Below are 17,069 nucleotides of genomic sequence, written 5' to 3'. Positions count from 1 at the left end.
GGAAGGTGGTGGTGCTCTACTCTGACGTAAGCTGTTGTTTGCATGCCGCCAAGTATCACGGGATATTCACCCTCTGTAAGAAGTAGCTGATTTTATGAGCCTTATATAGTGGCCCCCGGGCGGGAGGACTACGTAGGGCGGAGGGAAGCTCATCGTTGGGGCTACAAGCTGAGTGCATTGCGTCACTCCCTCAACCCGGCCCTTGGGAAGGTCTGAGACGAGGGCCAATAGCGGCCCTAGCAGGGCTCCTCCCGCGATTTGGGGGGGTGAGTTCCCAGAAAATGGGGCCCGGCTCGGGGGTAGACTGGGCAGGAGATGCCCGTGTGATTCCACCAACCCCGAACAAGGGAGGTGGCCTGGGCGGATGCCTCCCCCGACTGGGCTTGGAAACGACTCACGGCCAGCCAAGTGAGTGCAATGGCTGAGGTGGGTTACCTCCTTGAGGATCCCATAACCCAATTCAGACTACTCTCCCCCGCCCCACATTTTTTAAAAAATAAAATGGGGAATGAGAGAGCGGAGATAGGAAGAGGGAAGAAATCCTTCATCTCATTTTCCACCAACACCAGCTGACTTCCTCTCCAGGAACGTCATGACCTTACCCCCGCTACCCCCAGGTGCCCGATTCCCTTTTCATCTTTCTTTGTATGCTGTCTTCTCCCATTAGATGGTGAGCTACTAGTTTAACACACACAGTTCGCGGTGCATAGTAGGCGCGTGATAAATATTTATATTTACCAGAGCAAAGAATTTATACTGAAAAACACAATTAGCCTATTAGTGGGGGATATGCAAATAGGAATGGTTGAGCAACTTTTACCAACCACATTGATGCAAAAGTGTTTTTAACCACTGCAACCACAGAGCCATGTTCAGATGTCTTGAACTCTGTGGCCACTGTACCCAGATGGTTCTGAAGGGGAAAGAGAGGCAGGTGACTTGCACCTCTCTTTTAAATCCAGTTCACTTGTATGTCATGACATCACTTTCCCGATGTGATGATCATCTTAGAGAAGAGGGCAAACAACCACCACTGGATATGGATATTAGACGGGTCTTTTTCTCTCCAGTGGAAGAGTCAGGGCCAAGTCTGGAAAGTAGACGGGCAATACCACCTACAGGCACACTCACTAATAATAGGGAGGCTTTGGGGAAGAAAGGGTTGGTGATACTTCTGGAACTTATATTCCCTGCTCAAATGAATGATCCTTGAGGCTTTCTGGGCCAGTTTTCTTCTCTCATTGCCTAATACTTTGAAGTTTGGCTTTAGGTTCACATATCCTGGGACAATTTCATATCCTGGAGCTTGGAGATTAGTAGATGAAAAGTCGCTCTCTATGTCCCAGTTGTATCTGGTATTTTACCTCTCTGGCCTACAATATACAGGCTGAGCTTTTGACTTTCTTGTATTGCTGTTCTCTGCCCATCTCTCCACTGGAGGGCAGCCGAATTTAGCTGTTTCAGAAAATGCCCCTTTCCCCAGTGGGAATACATGTTATTTTTTTATAAGATCTCCTATGAGAAAAACACGCGGCAGCTTAATACCTAGGGATTGGTTTTATTTGGTGTTCTTACAGGCTCACAGCATTCCTTGTAATTATTGGTGTACCTGCTTTAAAAAAAAAAAAGACACAACTTATTTATCTTGCACTTAAGATGCAACCAAGAATATTTTAATGTAAAATAGAACAAATCATGACTCAACATATATTTATTAGTGTTATGTCAAACACTGTTCAAGGTGTTAAATATACAGAGAACTGGGATAGTTCCTGCCTTCAAGGAGTTTACAGTTTACTCTGGGACAGAAGAAGACTTCCTGAGAATGGGATTATTTATCAGGTCTCAACCTCTTATTAAAATATTTGCATAAAAATAACTGTATGGACATGTATACATATATTGTATTTAATTTATACTTTAACATATTTAACATGTATTGGTCAACCTGCCATGGGGGGGGGGAAGGAGGGGAAAAATTAGAACAAAAGGTTTGGCAATTGTCAATGTTACATAATTATCCATGCATATATCTGGTAAATAAAAACTATTAAAATAAAATAAAATATTTGCATAATCACATTGAGGAAGGACATATAAATTTCCCCTCCCCCAAGATAATGATTCCTAAAATTAGGCTAATAATATGTTTTACAGGCCATTCTTTGCCTGAACAAGGAGATACACAGATTGAGAGGGAGAAATAGCAGCAAGAATTTACTGCACACATTTTATCTTTACATAAAATTTCCATTACACAAATTTGACTTTATTAAAGAGTTCTTAAAAAAATTTCAGCCAACCACCAGTGATAAAAGCTAGGTACAATGGACATTATACAACTGTTAACTTTATAATACAATACTTACAGTATACCATTATCATTATTATATCTTTCATTTCAAAATTCTGTTTATTATCATGGTACAGTATTTAATGTCTGCATTTTGCCACATTTTATGACTAATGTAAAGGTATTATTTAGCATATGCTTTTGTTATATAAACTAAACTCTTAGCCTCTGACTTTTAATGTTAAATTCATCTCCATCTCTAACTCTAATGCCAACTGTAACCAACTCCAACACTAACCCTAACCCTCCATTTCTGATACTAACCCTAATACATAAAAATTGTTTCACATAAAGTTTCACAGGATAGTCCATTTATGTAAAGCAAGACTGCCTATATATGCAAGTATGATTTTTGTTTCTCTTTTTATATAAATGAGATAGTACAGTAATATAAAATTGCCATTTGTTTAGACCCTCTTCTGGAGTTCTTTTTGTTTTCTTCTGTATATTACTTTAAATGTCTTGTTAGCATTGTTTATGTTTCATCTCAGGAATGTTATGTACCAACCAGTTCTCTAAACTGTACTGGTAAGATTCATGAAGAAAATGCTCCGCTTTTATTATATCAGGATATACTTAGTTCTTTCTCCCATCAAGATTTTCTGCATGCCTACATTAGGGAATTAGTTATCTTTTCTCTCTCTCCTATTTCTCTGCCCCACCCCACAGCCAACACTGATGCCAGTCTTGTTGGACTGATTTTTATCCTGGGACTTAATCTCTCTTATAGGTGAAGATGATTGAATCAGATTGGTTTAAATTCAGGGGATGTTTATTAAGTGAACCTGAAGAAAGTGGTGGAGAATGGAGTAATGGCATATGGAGAATGGAGTGTAGAATATAGAGAATGGAGTAATGGAATATAGAGAAGTCCGTACAAGGACCAATAAGAGGATTGCTATTGCCGTGAAAGACCAAGGCTTCTCTATAAGTATCTGTCTGTTATCAAGAGGTATCCATTGGGGGACAGATATCATAAGCCTATTATTTTCTCATCCATAGAGATATTTAAATTCTGTACAAATCATATTCTTTATCAGCATGATTTATGTCTTTAGCCATAATACAAACAACTTATAATATGAATATTGTCTTTATTCCTTGATACCATTATTTAAAAAAAGTTTTATTGGGTTTTCTTCATAAACTAGAAACCAAAAGGGATAAATCTGGGGACAAATCTTCCTCTTAAGAACTTTGCATTGGATTCTAGGATTATTAGGAGTTATGTTGCTTTCAAAGAATAAACATTTAATAAATACTTATTAATTTAAATTTTTTCACAATTTAATTTTTCAGATTAACATGCATTTATTTTTCTTTTTCCTCTGCTTCCCATAACCCAACAGTTAAAAAGCCCTTATAACAAATATACATAGCCAAATAAAACAAATTTCTACATTAGCAATGTTCAAAAGTACTTATTGACTCAGATTGGAAAGTCCCAATAAATCTTGTACAACTTATAATTTCCTTTAAAACGTATACTTTAGAGTAGAGGTAGATTATTCAGAATTTTTTCATTTCAATTTAGTTCCTACAAAATACTGCTTTTTAAGTTGTTAAGAGTGTAGGTTATTTTTGGTAAGTAGCAGGGTATAAGAATGATGACTGGATTCTACATACCACTGAAAGTTGCCTGACTGAAGGCAGCTCTAACAGAAAGCAGTAAGTTGAAGATGGGTATAATGTTTCACAAAGACACATTATACTCTAGAAGTGGACAACATTCTACTAATTGCAAAAGTGGATGCCAGCACAGAATAGAAAGAAGACTTTTGGCCTTAAGTTATATGCAGTTATCAGATTAATAGGAAATGTCTGAGATTCATCATGGGATGGATGTATCCAGGAAGTGACCAATTTGACATTCTTGTGGATATAGTAAAGGAAGAGAGCTATAAGTGATGAGACTTATCAGGAAATGTAAACAGAAGAGAATGAGGAGGTAAACAAAGAAACACTACAGAGAAAAACTATTCATTGCATCAGGATAGGGAATGATTCATCTCAAGGAGCATGGGGAACATTGTGAAAAACAAGTCTCAGTTCTTAGAGGAAATTGAAGAGAGCAAAGACCAATGTTCACAAAAAAACAATAGCAGGTGAGGAGCTCACATTCCCCGGCTCAAGTTCATTCACTAGTTCTTAAGTGACTTGTAGCCATTAGCTTTTCCAGTATTATTGATTAAAGAAGAGACAATAATGATATCAAGAACATTGGGAATAGTTGGTAACATATATTGAAATGATAGTTTCTTTGTCCTGTCTAACCAACCCTTTGTGAAAAATGTCACCTTTTCAGAAGGCGATATTTTTTTAAAATTTATTTTAATAGTTTTTATTTATCAGATATATGCATGGGTAATTTTTACAACATTGACAATTGCCGAACCTTTTGTTCCAATTTTTCCCCTTCTTCTACCCCACCATGGCAGGTTGATCAATACATGTTAAATATGTTAGAGTATAAATTAAATACAATATGTATATATATATATATATATATATATATATATATATATATATATATATATAGCATTAAATACAATATATGTATCGGACTTTGAAATAGTACAGTTAGCCTGTGAAGGAAATCCAAAATGCAGGCAGACAAAAATAGAGGGATTGGGAATTCTATGTAATGATTCATAGTCATCTCCCAGAGTTCTTTCCCTGGGTATAGCTGGTTCAATTCATTATTGCTCTACTGGAACTGATTTGGTTCATCTCATTGTTGAAAATGGCCACATCCATCAGAATTGATCATCATATAGTATTGTTGTTGAAGTATATAATGATCTCCTGGTCCCCTCATTTCACTCAGCATCAGTTCATATAAGTCTCTCCAGGCCTTTCTGAAATCATCCTATTGGTCATTTCTTACAGAACAATAATGTTCCATAATATTCGTATTGTGTGGTACAGAAATGGTGAGGGGTCACCATTTAATAAAAAAAGTTGGAGAGAGCTCTAAAGAAAAGCAAAGTTTATTATACGTCCTCGCAAGAATCGGGCGTCCCACTCCTCTAGTAGACATCGAAGAGAGGAAGCATCTCCTGTGGGCAGGACAGCACTTTTAATCCCTAACGCAAAACGCCCCCTCCCACCACTGACTCTCATCCTCATTGGCTGAGAGTCTTACATTCTAAACTCGAGATCTACTCATGAAATTGAACTTGACCAATAAGTACATAGTTGCCCATATTTGGATGAAATAGGGAGATGATATCATAGGAAGGGAAGGCAATGTCCTTTGCTTGAACTTCAGAGTCCTTCAGGCCTATTCGAACTCTGAAGTAGATGAAGCCTTACTCGATTTTCGCAACTGTCTTGAGAGATCTCACCTCATTCTCATTCAATATACCACAATTTATTCAGCCAATTTCCAATTGATGGGCATCCACTTAGTTTCCATTTTCTGGCCACCACAAAGAAGGCTGTCACAAACATTTTTGCACATGTGGATTCTTTTCCCTTCTTTAAGATCTTTTTGGGATACAAACCCAGTAGCGACACTGCTGGGTCAAAGGGTATGCACAGTTTGATAACTTTTTGAGCATAGTTCCAAATTGCTCTCCAGAATGGCTGGATGTATTCTATTCACACCTCCACCAAACAATGTATCAGTGTCCCTGTTTTCCTACATCCCCTCCAACATTCTGCATCACTTTTCCCTGTCATTCTAGCCAATCTGACAGATGTGTAGTGGTATCTCAGAGTTGTCTTAAGGAGCATCTTTTCATATGATTAGAAATAGTTTCATTTTCCAGAAGGTGATATTTTATATCTCCTTCATCCTGCCTTTTGTTTCTGTTGTAACTATCTTTCTTTTTCCTTAAACTGCCACGGCTAATGGAAGCTGATTAAGGCTGTGAAAGCCACACAATCAGTGAATTATTTATGGAAAGCTCTTCTGGGAAAGCTCAAAGAGTCTTCTTCGAATATGGGATGACTGGAGGACCTGTGACAGGAGAAGGTGCTGAGAAAGATGCTGATCAAAGACCACCAAGGTAATCTATACATAGGAAAGCTCACCATAGGCTTATGTGAGTTCTCCAGCTCTGTTAGGTTATCTTTTGCCATTTTGAGGCAGCCTGATGTGCCCATTTTTTCAGAGTCAGTGCAACATCTTTGGAAGGCATTTCAGACTAACCATCCCTATCAGTGATCTTACTTCCTTAAACCTGAGGCTCATTTAGACCTAGCTATCAAGACAAGATTGTTCAGCAAAGACCAAGATGGCTGTGAAAGGGCATGGCCTGACCTTGAAATTTGTCCCTGATTCCTCCACTAGTTAAAACAATGCCCATTTCTTTTCAGTGACTGTGATGATCTTACACTTTTTTTTTAAGAGAAAAGATCCAACGTGTACCTAGAATAAGAGATAAATATACAAAGGTTGGTAGCAAATGCCAGTTGGCAATTTGGCATCATAGTGAGATTTAGCAAGTGCCCATTTGGATTTCCCAAGGTTGAAAACATGACAGCTTCAGGACTGGTCTAAGCAAAAAGGTACATCTGGTGTTCTCTTTGAAGCACAAGAAGGAGCTTGTCTTCATCTCTCCTAAAACCATCTGAGATAGGAAAGGCAATTGGAAAGGAGCCAAAGAAAATTATGTGCTAAGAAGGAAGGCCTCCTAAAGAGAGAAAGAAAATTTCAAAGGTAACAACAAATTTTTCTTAGATTTAAGAATATACTTGTTATCTCTGTGGGCAGAACAAATTGCAAAATCTTAGTGACAAAGGTACCAACTTGCCAAATCTATTCAGCTAATAATAAAATAACTAGCACTTACATAATTCCCTGAGGCTCAATTATCTTACTTTGTTCTCATAACAAACCTGGAAGTAGGTGCTATTATCATCCTCATTTTTACAGATGAGGGAACTGAGGCAAACAGCACTTAAGGGAACTTGCCCAGGGGTCACACAGCTAACAAACTGAACCCATATTCAGGTCTTCCTGATTCCAGGCCCAATACTCTATTCACTGAAAAAAAATAGAAACTTGACATAGGGTGGGAATTAGAGATGTCTATTTTAAGATCTGTAGATTGAGATGAGATGTTAGTTGAGGCCACTTGTGTTATATTTCAGAATTTAAGCTTGTTTGTACCATAAGTAGCCCTCTGCAGCAACAGGATCCAAGGTTAACAGTCTGCCCAGGTTAACTAAGAGGCAGGATAATAGAGTTGGACTCTAGAGTAAGAATCTGGAAAGGCCTGGGCTCCAATATTGCCTTTGACATTTGGCTATGGACAAATTGCTTAACGACTCTGACCCCCATATTTCTAATCTGTAAAAGAGGTATATCCATATCTGTAACAATACAGTAATATATAGCTATGTCTATATTAATACATACAGTTATATACATATCATAGATATACACAAATGCATATAATGTATACCTGTATACACATGTGTATATGTTTATCATGTATCTCTGCATGTATAAAATATGTATGTGCATGTGTGTATTTCTATACACTGTGCTGATAATTGAGAGGGATCATTGAGAGATTAATTAAGATAGGGATTAGTACTTTGCAAACAAACCATAACATAAGATATCCCCCAAATCATTGCAATTTTAAGCTTTTGGGACCTCTTGTACTAAAAAGCTGGATACTATTATAGCTCATATCTGTTACTTTGTAGTCTGTGTTCATAGCTTCCTAAATCCAGGATTCTTTACAAATAGATACTAACTATGACTAGCCAAGCCTAGTAGAAGAATCGAATATTTACCTGTTCCGCTCACTTTATATTGACCCTATCAAAACTTTAGCAGATTCATATTGGGGAGCAGATTAAATAAACATTTCCAACATAATTCCTTACATTAACTTACACAAAGTGCTTTAAGGTTTGCAAAATAGCATATATTATTTCATTTGGTCTTCACAAGAACTTCCTGACATGGGTACTAATACCTTCATTTTACAGATGAGAAGACTGAGTCGATTTGCCCAGGGTCACACAGCCAGTAAGGGTCTCAAATAGGTTTCAAAGTCAATCTTCTCTAAGTCCAGTCCAGGTCCAGAGGTCTATCACTTTATTCAGTGATCCCTAAGTTTAGCTTTCTCTTCTCAGTTTCTTTCTGTGTGTCAAAGTTTTCTTTGTTAATGAGAAGAAAATATAAATGTCCTTTCTAGCAAAGTCAAACAAGTACAGTATTTTTTTTTCAATTGCAAAATTCTTACTGTAGCCTCTATTCTTTCCTTCCTCTTTTCCTGAACACCTGAAAGATTTTTTTTCTCCTCTCTGTTCTTTATCTGGGCTTTGGATTATGTGATCTGCAAAATCCTTTCCAGCTTAAAAAATGTGTAATTTTATAATGTGGGAGTTAAGAAAGTGAAGACAAGGAAATAGATTATGTGTATAATCTAAGAAAGTATGTAGCCGACTTATAAAATACAGGAAATTGTATCCTTTGCTATAGATAAAGTTCAATCTGTAATGTTATAGACCTAATATCCCATCAAAGGGTTCAGTTTTTCAAGCCACAGTGTTTTTTCCCCTCCTAAGGTTATTAATTAAATTGTTCTGTTCTTCCCCACAAGTACATCTACCTCTCCCTCTGACTTGAAGGGTCAAATGTCCTTGATTTTTGTCTACTTCTAACAGTGCTCATATCTCAGCTGATCTATCTGATTGCTACAGATATCTGGCCAAAGAACAAATCTTTAGAACAAATTAATAGTAGCTCTGTGTATGTCTAGGATTGGAGAAGAGAGAAAGAAAACTGTTTCTTTTTACTGAAAAACAAATAAAATTATTCTTTTTTTTTTTTTTTCCCTAGGGGAAAGGATCTTTAGATATTAGATTGAATTGGGAACTATGAAAATGAGTGGCTTTAAGAGTTGTATAGAAGGAAAGGGAGAGAGGGAACAGGGGAATAAGATGAGCTGCACAAATTGAATGCATTAGGTATGGACCTGACATTGTTATGCTGTTTGTTCAAATTCTACGTGAGGGAGATAAGACACTCATATGTCACTGAGCAATTAACAAAATAAGGTTTACTTAGTCTTAACACAGAACACCCAAAGATATTCAATAAGGATACTATAGCATTTAGTTAAGGAACAACCTCCTTTCCTCTCAACACTTTTATTTTCATATGGAAACATTTCCTATGATTTTGGCAACAACAAGTCCAAAGGGCACTAATTAACCCAACATATGTAGGCCTTTTTATGACTTTAGATAACCAGGGAACTATGTCAATAAAGTCTGAGGCAAGTGGGAAGCTGCCTTTGAGGGAGGTATGTCTTAGAGGTGCCTCCCTCTGGGCCAATTAAAGCTGTGTTTTGTCACCTTTGGGAGGAAAATATAGCCTATTCTGTGTGAAGAAGGGAGCAGGGCAGAGAGAAGAGATTCCTAGTGTGAGGGATTGAAAATCCTATCCAAAAATGACTACTCAGAGATCACTCATAGAAAAGCAGAATTATGTATTAGAATCTCAAGAAGCGGACCCCATCCTGGTCTGTGAGCCAGATTCACAGCAGGAGAGAGCCACTCCCTTGAAGATGCTCATGACTTTTATACATTTCAGACAAAGAACCTCCAAAATCCCACCCTCCATAGGTTGTGATTGGTCATATTTGGTCAGTGGAATGCAGCTGGCAATGTGATTTATAGCTTCTTCTGCCATGTATAGGTTAATCCCTATTTGGGCAAAGGAATGCAGCCTAGGCCTTCACATGACTGGGGCCTATAGGCCTGATTTTACATTAGCTAGCAGTCTCTGATCAATATGTGCTTAATCTGTAAGTTCTTCACCATACCTTACTCCACACACTAGCAAATAATGGTCCCATCATAATATGCAAACAGATTAGCTTGTAATGTAATGTACAAAGTAATGGATATGAGGGATTCAGAGAAACATGGGAAGATTTTATGAACTGATAGAGAGTGAAATAAGTAGAACCAGGGGGAAATTTATTTAGTAATCACAGCCCTATAAAGGGAAACATTTTTGAAAGACTTCAGAACTCTAATCAATGCCATCACTAATAATGACTTCAGAAGATGATAAAGTATGCCTCTGAGCAGATGGCAGTGACCTAACAGTGTAGAATGAGGCAAATATTTCCAAACTTCAGGAACACCCATGATCCTGTTTTTCCCTCTAAATTGTCTATTTTTTCAGACCTTTTCTGTTCTTTCAGAATCCTTATGAGTACAGGTTTTAGGGGAAGGTAATATAAGAGAATTCTATGCAGTGTGTGACATTTTGAAAAAATCCTTTGTGAAGAGGCAAAAGTACTGCTGCAAATGTACTTTTAGTTTCATCCCTTGGATTTTTTTCCCCTTCTCCTTTGAAAACAATATAGATTTTTTTTTTATCAAAACAAAGAATAGTTGGGAAGATTGTGGCAGCTTTGAAAAAGTCCCTCGGAAATACGATGTGCTGCAGATGGACTATACAATCAATTCTCAGGTAAAGCTTAACCTTACCTGTGGGGAAAAGCTATTCCATCTGAGAATATGAGCTAGGAAAATGGCTATGCCATAATCAGCACACTTAGGCAGAATTGTCTTTCTTCCTGGAGATTGACCATTCCCTAAGGTTTAGAATAAACTAATTTTTGTGACTATAAACTCTGACAATTGGGACCATAAGAATGAGATGGGGGAGGGGCAGCTAGGTGGTGCAGTGGATAGAGCACCATCCTTGAATTCAGGAGCACCAGAGTTCAAATCTGGTCTCAGACACTTAATACTTCCTAGCTGTGTGACCCTGGGCAAGTCACTTAACCCCAGCCTCAAAAAAAAAAAAAAAAAAAAATGAGACAGGGGAGACAGAAAGAGGGAAAAACTCTGTCTTGATCCTAGGTGTTATAGACAACTTTCATTTGCAGACTTTATTATGAATTAATAAAAGAATACATTCCTCCTGAGTATTGTGTTTAGCTTTGGCTACCATTTGTTAAGCAGGAAAGACATTAATAAACTGAAATATGTCCAGGATAAATAGTGACTGTGATAGTTAGGGCTCTGGAAATAGGCAAAGAAATTGGAGGTATTTGACTCAGAGATAAAGCACTGGACTTAGAATCAGGAAGACTCATTTTTTTCTATGTGATAATTATGTCTTTTTTTATTATAGCTTTTTATTGACAAAACATATGCATGGGTAATTTTTCAACATTGACCCTTGCAAAAACTTCTGTTCCAACTTTTCCCCTCCTTCCCTCCACCCCCTCCCCTATATGGCAGGTAGGCATTTCTCTGCTCAAAAATGATTTGGAACACTTTTTCATATGACTAGAAATAGTTTCAATTTCTTCATTTTAAAATTGTCGGTTTGACCATTTATCAACTGGAGAATGACTTGATTTCTTATATATTTGAGTCAATTCTCTATATATTTTGAAAATGAGGCCTTTATCAGAACCTTTAACTGTAAAAATGTTTTCCGAATTTATTGCTTCCCTTCTAATCTTGTCTGCATTAGTTTTGTTTGTACAAAAGCTTTTTAACTTGATATAATAAAAATTGTTTATTTTGTAATCAGTAATGATCTCTAGTTCTTCTTTGGTCACAAATTCCTTCTTCCTCCATAGGTCTGAGAGGTAAACTATCCTATGTTCAGGAAGACTCATTTTTAAGAGTTTAAATCTTAACATCAGATACTTATTATTCATGTGATCCTAAACAAGTCACTTAAACTGTTGGCCTCATCTGTAAAATAAGTTGGAGAAGAAAATGGCAAAACATTTTCTAGTATCTCTTTCAAGAAAATCCCAAATGGGGTCACAGAGAATTGAGCATGACTGAAAAAAAATGACTTAACAACAAAAAGCTTGTCAAAGAAAACTTAATGGGGACTTGATAACTATCTTCAAATATCTGAAAAGTTATTATTTGAAGTGGAAATAGACTTTTTCTACACTGCTCCAGAATGCAGATACTGGAACAATTGGTAAGTTATGGAGAGGCAAATTTAGATCAATATAAAAGAACTTTTCTCATGATAAGAACCATCCAGAAAATGAAAGTATGTTTCAAAAAGTATGGAATTCTCAATTACAAGAAATCTTTAAAGAGAAATTAGATGACTTTATGGCAGAATAATATAGAAGGGGTTTATGCAGTGGTTAAAAGGGTGGACTAGATGACTTCTGGTCTTTTCCAAACAGGTTTTATAACCTATCTTGAGGCAAAGGAGAGTCAAAGATTAAAATATTTCCTCTCATTTTGCCTCCCAAACTAATGTCTCAGCTAGAATGTCTAGTCCAAGAGCTAACAGAGTTAGTTTGCAATATCCAGAACATGAAAGAAATTTTGGTGGAGATAGAACCCAGTCTCATTTACCTTTCTTTGTCCATCAAGGAGATATTTCTTCACTCGCAAGACTCTAGGCTGGTCTTCATTGATATTGCTGAATTTGAAGTATAAGACGAAGGAGTGACTAAGATTTCTTTTGAATAAGTGTAAATCAAAGAGAAAGATCAGAAAGTCATCTAGGAAATCTGGTCTCTGGCTAAGTATATAGGTAAGATGACAATGGCACAAATCAAGGTAGATTACTAATTTCTTAAGAAGAGAAAAAATGGTCAAAATTGGGCAGAGGCACATAACAAGTTCTAGACCAGGATCCTATATGACTTTCTTCAAGGCTGCCTCTGAATTGCCACCATGAACATAATCTTTTCATTCTTCTTACCTTCTCTCCACCTCTGCCCCCAAACTAGACAGAAGCAAAGAGGATTCTTACTAATAAACTCTTTGTCCTTGAGAAGAAAAAATCTTGCTTAGAGACAAAGCTAAGATTGATCAACCCAGCAGCCTGAGGTTCTCTGAAATACAATCTTTCCTCTTCTTGTCACATTATATCCCCTAATTTCTATCTAGGAGTCCCTTAATTTAGAAGGAATGGCATATAGATTTGTAAACATCGCTTCTATATGACTTTATATAGATTGATTACTAATTAATTTTTTCTATGACCTGTGAAACTGTTGTGGAAATAAAATACACAATTTGTGCCCCTGAAATTATTTCTTCTATTTAATCACAGTATCAATAAACTAGAAAGGACCCTGAATGTTTATAAAGGCTAGCCCTCCTACTATAGGTTAGATTATGTTTAAGTATCCTGTGTTTGTAGCAACAGAGTGATTATATGTTGATCAATTCTGATGGACTAGGCTCTTTTCAATACTTAGGTGATTCAGGCCAGTTCTAATTGTCTTGTGATGAAGAGAGGTATCTGTACCCAGACTGTGGATCACAACATACTAGTTTCATATTTTGCTGTTGTTATTTGCTTACATTTTGTTTTCTTCCTCATTTTTTTTTCCTTTTTGATCTTATTTTTCTTAGCCAGCATGATAAAAGGTAACAAAGGTAACAACAGATTGAAACAAGAATTGCACATGTTTAATTTATGTTGGATTACTTGCCATCTAGGGAAAAGATTGAGGGGAAGACGGAGAAAAAAATTTGGAACACAAGGTTTTGTAAAGGTGATTGTTGAAAATTATCTATGCATATGTTTTTAAAATAAAAATTTTTTTAAAAGTATTCTATGTTAGTAATTGTATCATTTCTTAATGAGTTTCCAGAAACCTCCCTTCCTTATAGAGATGGGACTGATGAAATACTACATAAAATGTCAAATTTTTTATTATTTTTATTTAACTTCCTTCTTCTGTTCTATAAAATATGATTTGGGGAAGAGGAAGGAAATTATATTGGAAATATAGAGAATATAAAAACAAGAGATAGAAATAAAATAGTTTTTTTTTTTTTTTTTTTTTAAAGCTCCAGAGAAGGAATCCACAGTTTTTCTTAATGTCCCAGTTCTTAATCTTAAAATGTTCTTTTTGTCTCTTTTCCAACTCATGGTACCTCTTGTACTTGGAACTACATTTTTAAGCTTCTCAGCTAAATAATCTAGTTTCTGAACTTTCTGATAGAGTTTATTATTGGTCCTTTTAATCATTATTTTTTGTGAACTATGAAGTATACCAATTATTGAGTACTTACATATGTCTGTTCCTAGGTTCTATATTTCACTACTCTTTCTCTCTCTTTCTATGTGTGTGTGTGTGTGTGTGTGTGTGTGTGTGTGTGTGTGTGTGTGTGTGTGTGTATACATATATATATATATATATATATAAGCATTCACATAGAAGAGGTTAGGGAATATTCTACTTTTCTTGGCTCTACTGTTCATTTCCCTTTTCTCATAAATACATTTTAAACACTATAGAAAATTGAAATTACCACCAAACTGGTAAAGATGGAACTGAGCAGCAGTGCAACAGAGGCTCAAAGCACCAGCCTTATAGAAATCATCATTGTTCTCTTGGACCCTAGACTACTTTTGTCAGCAAATAAATATGAGAAAAGATTTCTTCTTTTTCCTCCATGAAGGTTTCTTTCCCCTTCTCTGCCTCCTCTCACCTACTCTCTACCATGCTGCTACCTTTCTATGATCCCTTATGAAAGATAAAAAGAAAAATGGCAACAGTTGGAGGAGTTATAGAAAACAGGCATACTAAACTGTTTTTTTATTTTATTTTTTTTATTATAGCTTTTTATATTCAAAACATATGTATGGGTAATTTTTCAACATTGACCCTTGCAAAAACTTCTGTTTCATCTTTTCCTCTCCTTCCCTCCATCCCCTTCCCTAGATGACAGGTAGTCCCATATATGTTAAATATGTTAAAGTATATGTTAAATATAATATATGTATACATATTTATACAGGTATCTTGTTGCACAAGAAAGATCAGATTTAGAAAGAAGGTAAAAATAACCTCAGAAGAAAAAACAAAAATGCAAGCAAACAATAATAGAAAGAGTGACAATGTTATATTGTGGTCCATACTCATTTCCCAGTGTTCTTTCTCTGGGTGTAGCTGGTTCTGTTCATTACAGATCAATTGGAATTGATTTGGATCCTCTCATTCTAACCTGCTTTTGGTAGAGCTATCAAATGTTAGCTATTCTGGAAAACAATTTGTAACTATATAGAGAATACCACTAAATTATACATATCATTTGTTCATCTATACCACCATTATAGCCAGTAACCCCAAAGAAATAAAAGAAGGAATTAAGAAATCATTACTACAAAAATATATGTGGAGCTCTTTTTATAGGAGAAAAAAAATTAGAAACTAAAGGGATGACTATTTATTGGGGAATGACTGTAAATTTAGTTAATATTTGTTCTATTTAAAATTCTATATAAAGTTGGACTGAAATGTGTTCTAAATGCTCTATGGCAGAGATCTCTGAGCCCAGATCAAATGAAAATGTAATTGGGAAATATTTAACAAAACAAATAAAATACAATAGAACATCAATAATATTGATAGTGGTTTTCTACTGAGTGGGTGCCCATCAGTTGGGAAATGGCTGAATAAGTTACAGTAAATGAATGTAGTGGAGTATTATTGTTCAGTTAAAAAAACAATTAGGAGGATGATTTCAGAAAGGCCTGGAGAGACTTATATGAATTGATGCTGAATGAAGTGAGTAGAACCAAGAGAACATTGTACACAGCAGTTACAAAATTATTCAACAATCAATTATGATGGACATAGCTCTTTTCAAAATGAGGTGAATCAGGCCAATTCCAATAGACTTTTGATGGAGAGAGCCATTTACACCCAGAAAGAGGACTGTGGGGACTGAATGTGGATCACAACATAGCATTTTCTTTTTTTTTTTCTTTTTTTTCTGAGGCTGGAGTTAAGTGACTTGTCCAGGGTCACACAGCTAGGAAGTGTTAAGTGTCTGAGACCAGATTTGAACTCTGGTCCTCCTGAATTTAAGGCTGGTGCTCTATCCACTGCACCACCTAGCTGCCCCCACAACATAGCATTTTCACCTTTTTTTTGTTGTTTGCTTACTTCTTGTTTTCTTTCTCACTTTTTTTCCTTTTTGGTCTGATTTTTCTTGTGCAGCATGATAATTATAGAAATATGTATAGAAGAATTGTGCATATTTAACATATATTGGATTACTTGCTGTCCAGGGGAGAAGTAAAGGCAAAGAGGGAGAAAATTTGGAACCCAAGGTATTACAAGGGTGAATGTTGAAAAATCTTTGCATATATTTTGAAAATAAAAAGCTATTATTTATTTTTTATTTTTTATTTTATTTTATAATTATAACATTTTTTGACAGTACATATGCATGGGTAATTTTTTACAACATTATCCCTTGCACTTACTTCTATTCAGATTTTTTCCCTTCCTCCCCCAACCCCCTCCCCCAGATGGCAAGCAGTCTTATATATGTTAAATATATTACAGTATAATTTAGATACAATATATGTGTGTAGAACCAAATTTTTTGTTGCACAGGAAGAATTGGATTCAGAAGGTAAAAATAACAGTTTACATTCATTTCCCAGTGTTCCTTTTCTGGATGTAGTTGGTTCTGTCCATCATTAATCAATTGGAATTGGATTAGTTCTTCTCTATGTTGAAGAAATCCACTTCCATCAGCATACATCCTCGTACAGTATCATTGTTGAAGTGTATAATGATCTTCTGGTTCTGCTCGTTTCACTCAGCATCAGTTGATGTAAGTCTCTCCAAGCCTCTCTGTATTTCTCCTGTTGGTCATTTCTTATAGAACAATAATATTCCATAACATTCATATACCATAGTTTACCCAACCATTCTCCAATTGATGGACATCCATTCATCTTCCAGCTTCTAGCCACTATGAA

The 17,069-nt window shown here is 36.0% G+C and overlaps 1 long non-coding RNA gene across 1 annotated transcript in view; it reads left to right on the top strand.

Moving 5' to 3' along the window:
• The first annotated feature begins 47 nt into the window (after positions 1–47).
• Positions 48–17,069, top strand: part of LOC141555865 (uncharacterized) — a 38,131-nt gene continuing 21,109 nt past the window's right edge. Inside the window, exons 1-2 of the long non-coding RNA XR_012486364.1 lie at positions 48–75; positions 6,216–6,366. This is a non-coding gene — a long non-coding RNA (uncharacterized LOC141555865). The remainder of the gene's footprint in view (positions 76–6,215; positions 6,367–17,069) is intronic.

This window comes from Sminthopsis crassicaudata, chromosome 2 (genome assembly GCF_048593235.1).
Source record: "Sminthopsis crassicaudata isolate SCR6 chromosome 2, ASM4859323v1, whole genome shotgun sequence".
Classification (NCBI taxonomy): Eukaryota; Metazoa; Chordata; class Mammalia; order Dasyuromorphia; family Dasyuridae; genus Sminthopsis; species Sminthopsis crassicaudata.
The sequence above is the reverse complement of the archived record's forward strand: the minus strand, read 5'-3'. Positions and strand labels throughout refer to the sequence as shown.